This window comes from Marmota monax, unplaced genomic scaffold (genome assembly GCF_021218885.2).
Source record: "Marmota monax isolate L192 unplaced genomic scaffold, Marmota_monax_Labrador192_F-V1.1 WCK01_AAM20220418_F8-fsc00136, whole genome shotgun sequence".
NCBI lineage: Eukaryota > Metazoa > Chordata > Mammalia > Rodentia > Sciuridae > Marmota > Marmota monax.
In genome coordinates this window covers 1,639,383-1,649,860 of record NW_026693905.1, presented here as the reverse complement: position 1 = coordinate 1,649,860, position 10,478 = coordinate 1,639,383, and the positions used below count along the sequence as shown (strand labels likewise).

The window sequence follows — 10,478 nt, the reverse complement described above, 5'->3', positions numbered from 1 at the left end:
ACTGAGTTTATGCATTTATTCTGACTCATAAAACTTTCTTTTGCCTTGATAAATGGATAAAAGATGTAATCTACAAATTCTAGAACCTTTAAATTTCTGGGTAGTAAATGCCTGAAATATTGAACTAGTTTTTCTGAAAAAAAAAAAAAAAACAAAACGAAACAGTTCAATTGTATCAAAAGGCTATAATTCAACAGCAGGCTTGATGTTAGAATTAAAGTAGGTTACGGGTACTCTGTGGTATGCATTTAAGAGATTAATTTACTTTATAGGCATGTTCCATTTGATCCTAAAAAACAGTTTAGTCAATCTGTCTCAGTTTAGGGTATGGATCTACACTAAGAAATTTAAAGGTCTATGCATACATTGGAACATGGCTCACAAAACATCCAGCAATTCAGGGGTTTCATTGAGAATTCCCCCCTGGGGATTCATCTTGTAGGGTCAAAACCTTCTCAGTTACTGTTTCTTCATTGCAGACCTCTACTGTGACAAGATGGGAGAATGGAGTAAGTCCCAGTATGCACCAAAAGAGAAAAGAACATTCAAACATGGAGAAAGGCCAGTTGTTTGCATTTTCATTTCATCCTTGCAGATAGATATGTTCTCTAACCTTTGGTCAACCTTCCTTTGTTTTACACAGAGAACTGCTTAATTAATCACTGAAATGTCAACAGTGTTAACTGAATATTTATGGTAAACAAATAACAGAGTCAAGACACATTGAGGATATTTTTTCATGAGTTAAAAATATCTACTGTACAACATCAATATAATAAGTATAACTACCTACATTGCTTGCCCTAGTGCTCTATTTACTTAAATCCATCAGGTTATTAGATTGTTTGAATAGCCAGGTGAGGTAAACAGTATACCCTCAACATGGATAGAACAAGATGAATGAAACTTGGCTTAACTAGGAAGAGGAGACTGAATTTGAGACCAAGCCATTTCTAGGGCTTATATCCTTTCCAGTATTTTGTGAGCCTTAGCAATACCTTCTGCCCTTCAGTTATACTTTTGCCTCCCCTCCTCTCCCCCATGGAGATTTCTTCTATTCCTTGTACATATAAACCCACAGCTTATCCCTGATTCCTCTCCTGCCCTCTTGCCCTCTTATTCAGGGCAATCTTCCTGAAGCGGCAGGAAGCTAAGAGCAAGGAAACAGAAATATTGCTGTATATTAGGGCTTTGGACATTAGATGACAGCAAGAGGAGTCACATTAGGGGACTAGAAATGATGATTAGTATGTCTTCGTTGATCAGAGATCGCCCTTCCCCACAAAGGGCTAAAAATTACTGAACCTACGTACTTATACAGAACATAAAAACAAAAACCAGATTCCCAAGAGAACATGTCCAACTGTTTAATAGTGCTGACATTTTCAGCTTAATAAGGCAACATGACAGTGACCTTGATATAGCAATATATTGGCCATCTCCTTGCAACTCCTATAGACCCGCCTTAGTTCTTCTCCAGTGACTCCTCTCTGACTTATGCGTGCTTTTGTTGCCAGTTTCTGTTAAATCCACTGGGACTGGAACATTTTGCTTTTGTTTTTTGGACAGGAATCACTTGATCCTGAAACTCTCATGAGAAGACATGGTGAGAAGAATGGAATCAGGGTGTATCGATGTCAGAGAGTGAAAACAGAGGTGAGTGCTAAGAAATGTCAGAATGTCAGGTTATCTAGGGTTTCCCAGAATTCTGTGGGCAAAAGTACTATAGTTTTTCTGTTTGTTTATTTTGTTTGGTTTTTATGAGAGTTTAATCCACCTTGTAACCATCCTGTTCATGGAGATGTCAGGAGTTAACAATTAGGATTTCTCCTTTCCAGGGCTTAGACTGGCACCTGTGCCTCAGAGCACATCCCTTTCCCTATTTCTCAACAATCTTGTTCCCACACCTTTGATCTTCATCTCCAGAATCTTCATTTTCTTCTTCACCCCTCTTTGATTTTTGTCTACTTCCAAACTTCACCAAAAACCTTCTCCCTTTACCCACTCTAGCTACCATCTCATTTCTCCTGTTTTCATATCACAGCTTTTAAAACCAGCTTCCCTCAGCCTCTGACATTCTGGCTCACACCTCACTACTCTTAAAGGGATGTTTAGTAGCTTTCTTTTTGCCAAGTACATGAGACTCAGTCCTCATTCATGATATGTCTGTCATGTTTTTGTTGTTTGTTTTTGGTACTAAGGATTGAACCACCTTCAGCCCATTTTATTTTTTATTTTGGGACTGGGTCTCATTAAGTTGCTGAGGCTGCTTTTGAACTTGTGATCCTATTGCTTCAAGTTCCTGAGTGGCTGGGATTATAGGTGTAGCACTGCTACACCTGACTTATGTCATGTTTTTTTAATGGTGCACTCCTTGAAACAACTGGCTTTGTTTTGGGTTTCTTTTATCTTTTCTTACAGCATTTGGGAGACAATCTTCATTTTTTTCCCCTCTTAAATTTTCATTTATTTTAGGGCCTTATTTAGTTAGCTTTTTTTTGCCTCTGTGACCCAAAGGCCTGACAAGAACTTAAAGGATGAGAAGGTTATCTTGGCTCATAGTTTCAGAGGTTCAATTCATAGTTGGCCGACTTCATAGGTCTGGGCCCAAAGTTGGGAAGAATGTAATGGTGGAATAATGTGGAAGAGAAAAGTAGCTCAAGACATTACAATCAGGAAGCAGTGAAAGAGAGCTCCACTCATCAAAGATAAAATATAAACCCCAAAAGCACATCCCCAGTGACCTACTTTCTCCAGCCACAACCCACCTACCTAAAGTTACCTCCCAGTTAATCCATATTAGTAAATTAGTCCACTAATTAGGTACACCTCTCATAGCCCAATCACTTCACCTCTGTGAATTCTTGCATTGTCACACATAAGCTTTTAGGGAATACCTCATATCCAAACCATGACATTTCACCCCTGACCCTCAAAAGCTCATGCCCATATCACAAGGAAAAATACATTTAGTTCATTTTCAAGAGTTCCCATAATGTTAGGAGTTCCAACATTACCCAAAAGTCCAAGTTTGAAATTTCATCTGAGACTCAAGACAAACTCTTGGTTATAAGAGTAAAGACCAAAAATAAGCTACATATGTCCAATATATAAAGGCACAATGTGAACATTTCCATGCCAAAAAGTAAGAAAGAGAGGCACACACACCTACACACACACACACAAAAGATGGAACAAAATTTAAGACTGAAATTCTTCTGGGCAATCAAGTCCTATAGCTCCACATTCAATATCTGGAGCATGTGGCAAACTGGTGTTCTCTCCAAAGTGCCGCAGTCTGGCTGGGCACAAATGCCGCAGTCTGGCTGGGCACACAATCACGAGCCACCACACAGCTTGTAGATTCAAACAGCAACTCTTTATTCCCGAACTCACACCAGCCGTCTACAATCACGTTCTCTCCCAAATTCACGTTCTCTGCCCAAATCCACGTTCTCTTCCCAAATCCACGTTCTCTGCCCAAATTCACCTCCACTCGGCTTCTATCCCAAAATATACTGTCTGAATCCCGTGAGAACTCAAGGGGAACTCAGGCAGCAGGATACGCCCTATTCCCAGCAGGAATAATCTTAAACCTTAAACCTGGAACCTAAACTGGGAACGCCCTAAACAAGATTATCTTAAAACCGGGAACACCCTAATCTGCCTTGGTCCTTGAGCAAGGTTAAGTACATTCAATGTCACTGCAACATGGGGTACGCTGGCAAGGAAATTGTCATACTTACTTGGCTAATGGCTCCCAGCATCTCCCCCCTTCTGATTAATTAAACAACAAGCAATGTGGCTTAAGGACCGTGCCTGGTAGGTTGTCCAATTCAACATATGGTTCTTACCCGTCATCGGAAAACTGACCTTTAGGCGTCAGCCTCCTGTCTTAGGTTGATACCACTGCAATTGAATCATACCCGTCACTGACTACCGGTCCAGCATACAGCCATACTTGTGGATAGGTCTATGCACCAGTGGGGGGGTGAGGTTCTTTGCCTCACCTCTGTTGGCCCCCAAATTTGGCCTTGGTGCCAGTGGGGGAGTGAGGTTAATGTGGCTTATGGACCGTGCCTGGTAGGTTGTCCAATTCAACATATGGTTCTTACCCGTCATCGGAAAACTGACCTTTAGGCGTCAGCCTCCTGTCTTAGGTTGATACCACTGCAATTGGATCATACCCGTCACTGACTACCGGTCCAGCATAAGCCATTGGCCCCCAAATTTTAGACCATCACTAGCAGAAGGGAGGAGGATACAGAAATGCCACGACACCAAGCCAATTGACGGCTCCTTGGGAAAAATTGCATCACTGGTGACACCATCAGCAAAGATATGTCAGCACTACCACAATTAACATGGGGTACGCTGGCAAGGAAATTGTCATACTTACTTGGCTAATGGCTCCCAGCACCAAAGGGCTTGTGTAGCTCCACCATTATGGCCTGGCTGGATGTACATGGCCTCTCTCTTAGCTTTCTTCCACTCATTCCTTTAGCTTTCTTCAGCAGACATTCTACGTTGCTGGCATCTCTTGATCTTGGGGCTCTCTACTGCAGCTTCAGCTTCCTTCTCACTTCTTTATGTATCACCTTCTCAGGGCAGCCTCCTGGGACTCCAGTACTGCTACATGTTGCCTGGCCTCCCAGGATTTCCTTTGTAACTCTGGTGGAAGCCTGCATGACCCCCTAACTCCTGCATCCTAAGTTCCTGCAGAATCTTCACCACATGGCTGATGCAAAGGTCTACCACTATCTCAACCAGGAGCCAAGCCACCTGGGACCATGGCTGTGGTAGCCTCTGAGCCTGGCAAAACAACTTTCTAAGCTGTTCTGTACAAAGTGGGCACCCCAGTGGTCTCTTCTCAAAGCAAATTTTGTGTTTACATCCTTGAGCCTGAGATGGGTAAGGTCTTGCCATTTCTGAGATGCCCTAAAACCATCTTGCCTCTTGTTTCTGGGTAAAGTACTTAGTATCTATTTAATGGTTCTAACAACTTGAACAATCACAACTTCCCTAGCCACAGTTTTACTCATACATTTCTGGCCATATTGCAAGTTTTTCAGTTTTTTCTGCTCTGATTTCTGCTCCTCATTATTACAGTAAACTTGGCTAAAAGCCACCAGCAAAATCCATGCCACCCCCTGAATGCTGTACTGCCTTCAAATTTCTTCTACCAGATTAAATAGTACATTACCTTTAAATTCAGCCTCATAAAAAGTTTCAGGACTTGGGTAAAATGTAGGCAACTTCTTTGCCAGAACATAATATGAGTGGCTTCCAGTTTCCAATAAAGTCCTTCTTCTCTGAAAATTTATAAGCCCAGTCTTTACTGTCCATAGTCCTTTTGGCATTCTAGTCTTTGGAACTCTCACAAGAATTGCCCATTAAGCTCTGCTTACAACATTTAAATCTTTTCCAGTTTGTATCTCTAAACTTTTCAAAATTCCATCCCCCCACCCCCTGCCCCAAATCAGCTCCAAAGGCTTCTAAACCACGTGGTCAGGGTAGTCAAAACAATGCCCACATCTCAATAGCAATTTATGCTTTAGTCAGGTTTGCACAGCTGTGACCCCAAAACCTCATGAGCAATTTAAAAGGATGAAATTTTATTTTGGATCACAGTTTCAGAGGTTGAATCCATGGTTGGTTGACTGCATAACTCTGGGCTCAAGGTGAGTGAGAACATCACGGCTGAAGGGCGTGGCAGAGAAAAGCAGGTGAGGACATGGCAACCAAGAAGCATAGAGAGAGATCTCTTCTTGCCAAAGACAAAACATAAACCCCAAAGACAGTGACCTACTTCATCTAGCCACACCCTATCTGCCTAAAATTATCACCTAGTTAATTCATATCAGTGATCAATCATTTTAATACTCATAATCTAATCATTTTGCTAGTGAAAATTCTTGCATTGCCTCACATGAGCTTTTGAGGGATACTTCATATCTAAACCATAACAAACCTCTATGATGGTAGTGATTAGCTTATTTATCCTTTTTAACAGCTTTCTTGAGATATTATTGACGTACAATAAACAGAACATATTTAATATGTACAATTTAAGGTTTTGATATATTTATACATCCATCCCTCTAATCATGAACTTATTGCCTTCAAATATTTCCTCATGAACCTTTGTAATTACCGTGTCCTCCCTCTGTCTAACCCCCAGTGTTTATCCCTAAGCAATTACTAATCTGGTTTCTGTTCCTATAGATTAGTTATTTTCTAGAGTTTTATAATGCAATGATTTGGTACTCACTTTTTTTTTTAACTCAGCATATGATTTTGAGATCATCATGCTGTTTCATGTGTAAATTGTTCATTCTTTTATAAAGTATGAGTCTTTGTATAAAAATAGTACACTTTGCCAAAGCTTTCAGTTTTATCTACTCTTCAGACATTTGGGTTATTTCAACATTTTGGCTATTGCATATAAAGTTTCATTCATATGCAAGTTTTTCTATGAAGATATACTTTCATTTCTGTTGGGCATAAAGTATAGTTAACATATGGTGATATATTTGCCTTTTAAAAAACTAACAAACTGATTTCCAAAGTGGTGTATATTTTACATTCCTTTCAGCAAATATATGAGAGTTCCATTTTCTCCAAAGCCTTGCTAACACTGGATACAATTAATATGGTAATTTTTAGCCACTTGAAAAGATAAGTAGTAGTATTTACCTGAGGTTTTATTTTGCATTTCTCTAATGATAATGATATTGGCATTCTGACCTTCTTTGGTAAAGTATCTTTAAACATTTTGCTATTTTTTAAAATTTGAGTTGCTTTCTTATGTTGAACTTGAAACTTTTTTTCCCTGACTACAAATTCATTATCAAAAATATGATTTTTAAAAATATTTACTCCAAGTTTGTTACTTTCTTCTCAATAATACCTTTGAAAAGGGAGTTTTTAATTTTGATGAAATCTAATAATTTTTTTCTTTGATGGGTTTGGTTTTGGTGTTGAATCTAAGAAATCTTTACCTAACTCATGATTTTAAAATGCATCCATATTTTTGTTTTAGGGCTGTGATCCATTTTTGTTTGATTTTTATGTATTAAATGAGTGGTGAATCACAATTCATTTAATGGGATATAGCTATCCAATTGTTCTAGCATCATTTGTTTAAAAGTCTTATCTTTTCTCCATTGAATTGCCCTTGTAATTATTTCAAACATCCATTGTCTATGTGTTTATTTTTCTCTCAATCGGTTCCACCATTTTATTTGTCTACTAATATACCACCTTCACACTATATTGACTGTAGCTTTTTTCCCCCTTGAAATTGGGTAGTATAAGTCCCCCAAATTTGTTTTCTCTTCCTTTACAAATCTCCCAGGTGTGGCAATTTTACCTGTGGACACTGCTGTTGACTTGAGATGTTTCTCTAAACATGAATGACCTTAGTGAACTCTGGAAACAGTCTTACAGTTTTCATAAAAGTTTTTATGCAAATGGTTCTAAAAAGTCAGAAACATAAGCCCCTGCTTCTCCTTCAAGTTCCAGGCCTGTGGCCCTCTTAATACATAGGAAACTACACTGGAAATCTCATTTTTTTTTTCAAGCTCTGAACTTTTCTGAATGGTTCCTGTGATATGCTCCATCAGTTTTCCCTCCCAACTCATTATGTCAGTCCCGCAGCCATTCTTCCTTCTATTGCCTAGACTTGAATCAACCTTTTGATTTACCTCTGTCCTTCTCATGATCGAATAAATCACTATGTCTTTGCCACTTTTTTTTTCATTAAAAACACCTTTCATGAATGTTTTCTACAATCTCCCATCCTCACTATTTCTAAATTCATATTATCATTTTATCATGCCTGAACGATTAACTGAAAGCCCATCCCACTTCTAGACTCTTCCCTCCCCCAAACTATTTGTCAGATTTATCTTCAAACTCTGGCCCCAAAGCTTTGTTTTCCCTTTCCTGTCTTCTTATAACTTGTTCCAGTTAAGCTGGCTTACATTTGCACATGAATTTGGCCAGTTGTGCGTGTGTATATGTGTGTGTGTGTGTGTGTACACTTGTGTGTATGCTGAGGATGAACCCAGGGGATCCCTTAGACAAGGCAAGCTCTCCATCACTAAGTTTTACCACCAGCCCAGGCTAGTTTTTAAAAAGATATTTTCTAACTACAGGAGAATTTTTTTAAGTAATACCTACTTAAAGATTTTGTAGATAAGGTATGTTGACACCGAATTCACGTCTTCATACATGTATTTTTATATGATAAATTGTGGTATAAAGGTGTATTAATAATTGTAATGCAAAATAATGATGATAATAATAATAATAAAAAGATTTTGTAGAAAGGCAATGAACTCCATGCACTATCATACAGTTTGATTTAGTCCTATTTTTAAGTTGTACTTTCAGTTTTCAGTGGACTTGAAAAACATTTAAACATTTGACATTGAATAATTTTATTTTATTTAAGCCTGTCCCTTTCTTTACAGTCATATAAGGACATACTATAAGTTAAAGAAATACACAAACAAAACAGGAAAACAATGTCTAGCGAAAATTTTCTTTGTGTCACTAAGACAAGAAATCATGCCCATAGTAGCAATGTATTTTAGGGTAGTCTATAAAGAGGAAAAATTCTTCTGACCTCAGGCAACTAAAGGAGATCTTTCAAAAGTAATGGGTCACTAAAGATCCCTCTTCTTCAAGTGCAAGAACTTTAATTACTTAGAGTTTCCATCTCTGAGACTCATGGGGAAAGTCATCATATTTATTTTAAAAGAAATAAGCTTTAAAGGTTTGGTGGGTATATCTCAGTGACAGAGTATATGTCTGGCATGCTTGAGACCCTGGGTGCAATTCCAGCAACTGCCCCCCCCCACACACCCACCAATTAAGATATTTTTTAGAAGAGATAAGAAATAAAACAACATATTTGCTAATGAGTATGAGTCTCTTTTAAGGAAAAGAATACTTAAAGAGCAAGTGTTTTGATAATAATTTTTTAAAAAACTTTAGAACTTTGCCTATGGGTACAGGGGAACATGAACTATGAAATGTATTTTCTTTTAGTTTTTAAGAATGTTTTTATCCTGAAACTAATTAGATAATTAATTCTATGAGAATGCCATAGTTAGGGGGAAATAGCATAATCATTATCCTGGAATAAAACTATTGCATTAAAGACAGGTTTTTATCTTTCTTTCCATATTAGTACCAAAGGAAATACTTTATACCTATTAAGCATATAATATAATACTGGCATAGTTAAACGAATGGCTTCAGAGTATCAACTGGACTCCTAACTTCCAAGAAGACACTGAGAAATGAAAATAAGCAGCATAATTCTAAGATTCATTTTTTTCTAAGCTAAAAAAAAAATGGAAGACCTGAATCAGAACGGTGTACCGATGATATAATTTTTTGATGTGTCATGTAAGTCTAGCTTTAAGTGCTAAATTTCAGAATAAAAACAAAACAAATCTTGCATTAGTAGAATGGTTTCCTTCCAAGGAGCTCAAGTTCTTTTGGAAAGACTCCCATATTTTCAAGGACATGCAGGTTCAGGTACATGAGTTTGTGTGGGGTAAAGGTGTCATAAAGTAGAACATAGTGTTTACAACATCAGGTCCTGGGCAATCTCACACAGTCCAACTTAATAGTTGTTTCAAAATATAAGAGAATTGAGTTTTCCAGGATCCTTGAAAATACAAGACTAGCTTATTTTTTGTTTCCCACTTCAAGTGTAAGGAACAAGGGTCAAAGAAGGATAGTGCCACAGTTAACCTTACACAGTCAGCCATCCTGCACCTAGCACTTACATGGCCTGACTGCTCAAGATCTATATAGCATTAACTTTCACCTGCTCAGGAAAGTGCAATGCTTTGTTTGTATGAAAACACAAGAATTCAGGTAAGCCAAACCAAACAGCTTAGATGAGAACATGATTCAGCTTATTAGGATCTAGGCCGACAGTAAGGGGAAAATAGAGGGGGAAAAAACCAAACTCTAAAATCCACTATTACTCAAGACAATCTGACACACTTCCCCTGGTTGGATGGAGGTGGTGGTGGGGGATCAACATGAAAAGTTTAATCTTTAAGAAATTATACATACAGTTAGAGTAGGATGAGTAAAACCTGGAAAAGGCAATTAGAAATCTATCAAATCACAGGTAGTGTATGCATGCAAGATGACTTTTGATCATTTTAGAGACACTTTGGACACGGAGAGGTTTGAACAGACTTTAAAAAGAATGGAGAGGGACCTGAGAGAGTGAACTTGTCCATTTAAGCATATTTTGCCCCCAGTCCTTGCTGCTCATCCGAAAACAAGAAGTAGAGCAGGTCAGGAAAGGGGTATGGTTAACACTGCAAGATGAAAGATAAGCAGCCAGGCAGTTAGAAGCCAAAGCACTTTATCTAGAAGAGCAGGTCTGGCCTTGTTTCCATCTTGATAAGAATTAGATTGGAGAGCTTGTTTGTCTACAGGCG

At 38.3% G+C, this 10,478-nt stretch overlaps 1 pseudogene; it reads right to left on the bottom strand.

The window, feature by feature from the left end:
• Nucleotides 1–1,452: 1,452 nt before the first annotated feature.
• On the bottom strand, nt 1,453–1,605 carry LOC124105668 (large ribosomal subunit protein eL39-like; annotated as a pseudogene).
• Nucleotides 1,606–10,478: the final 8,873 nt, after the last annotated feature.